Source organism: Mandrillus leucophaeus, unplaced genomic scaffold, assembly GCF_000951045.1.
Source record: "Mandrillus leucophaeus isolate KB7577 unplaced genomic scaffold, Mleu.le_1.0 Scaffold96, whole genome shotgun sequence".
Lineage (NCBI taxonomy): Eukaryota > Metazoa > Chordata > Mammalia > Primates > Cercopithecidae > Mandrillus > Mandrillus leucophaeus.
This window is the reverse complement of record NW_012110474.1, coordinates 4,607,166-4,608,548: the sequence shown is the minus strand read 5'-3', so window position 1 is coordinate 4,608,548 and position 1,383 is coordinate 4,607,166. Positions and strand designations below refer to the sequence as shown.

Sequence of the window (1,383 nt, the reverse complement as noted above, 5' to 3'; positions counted from 1 at the left end):
TTTCTCAATTATTCATATGTCAAACAGACAAAAGATTAGTAAAATGCAGACTATCCAAAGGACACAATTAACTAGGATGACCTAGAGAGCATATATACAACTTTCTACCCAATAATTAGAGAGTACACATTTTTCTCAAGCACACATAGAACATTTACAAATACTGATCATATACTAGCAGCTCTCAAGAAATTTCAAGAATTTTTTTTTATCAAACAGATGATGTTCTCAGACCACAATACAATTAAGGTGAAAGTCAATTACAAAACTATAAATGTAAAATCTATATATTTGAAAATTTTTAAATATTTCTAAATTATTCAGAGTAAAAGGAGAAACCATAAAAAGTTTAAAATGCTCAGAACTGAAATAATGAAAATACTATCTACCAAAACTTTGTAGAAGGCATCTAACACAGTACTTACAAGGAAAATGTATAGCCTTAAATATTTATGTTAAGAGAGAAAGGCTGAGAATAATAAGTTATGTGCTCAAGAAGTTTAAAAAATAGAGAAAGAGAGAAAAGTTCAACAGAATAAACCAAAAGAAAGTAGAAGTAGAAAGATAAAGGGTAGGATTGCGGGGCGGCGGCAAGTGAGGGGTCGGTTCAGACGCACATCGTCCGTGGTCCCTCGGTACTGGAGGGACTCGTGAGCTGGAGCCCAGAAATCCGGGGGTGGATAAGACACTGCGTCCCCTCCAATTCCCGAATTCTTGACGATGGTTGGAGGCCAACAGAGTCCCTACAGGTGGTGCCCACGGTGATGCATGGACACTGAGCAGCTGTTTTCCCGTTTCTGGCCTCCGGTGCCTATCTAGGGACCGCGGGATGGCCGAGCACGGCGGGCCGCGCTTCCTCCTGACCTTCGACTTCCACGAGACTACCGTGGACAAAAACAGTGACGACTCAATCGTGCGAACCGTGCCAGGCCAGCAGCTGCAGGAGAGCCTGCGAGCCACCTACCGCGATGAGCTTCTACGAGTACTTGCAGCGTGTCTTCAAGTACCTGGGCAAGCAAGGTGCGCGGTCGCGGGACCTGCGCGCCATCTACGAAGCCATCCCTTTGTCGCCAGGCATGGGCGACCGCTGCAGTTTGTGGCTAAGCAGGGCACCTGCTTCGAAGTGATTCTCATCTCTGATGCCAACACCTTTGGCATGGAGAGCGCGCTGCGCGCCACCGGCCACCACAGCCTGTTCCGCCGCATCCTCGGCAACTAGTCGGGGTCTGACCCGCGGGGACAACTGGCTCTGCGGCCGTTCCACACACACAGTTGCGTGCGCTGCCCCGCCAACATGTGCAAGCACAAGGTGCTCAGCGACTACCTGCGTGAGCGGGCCCACGACGGCGTGCACTTCGAGCGCCTCTTCCACAGGAGCGACAG

General features: G+C 48.3%; 1 protein-coding gene and 1 pseudogene across 4 annotated transcripts in view; one reads left to right on the top strand and one right to left on the bottom strand.

Moving 5' to 3' along the window:
- Positions 1-1,383, bottom strand: part of CDK19 (cyclin-dependent kinase 19) — a 237,785-nt gene that overhangs the window by 52,856 nt on the left and 183,546 nt on the right. The gene's annotated exons all lie outside the window — the stretch shown is intronic.
- Positions 1-1,383, top strand: part of LOC105532463 — a 19,029-nt pseudogene that overhangs the window by 16,876 nt on the left and 770 nt on the right.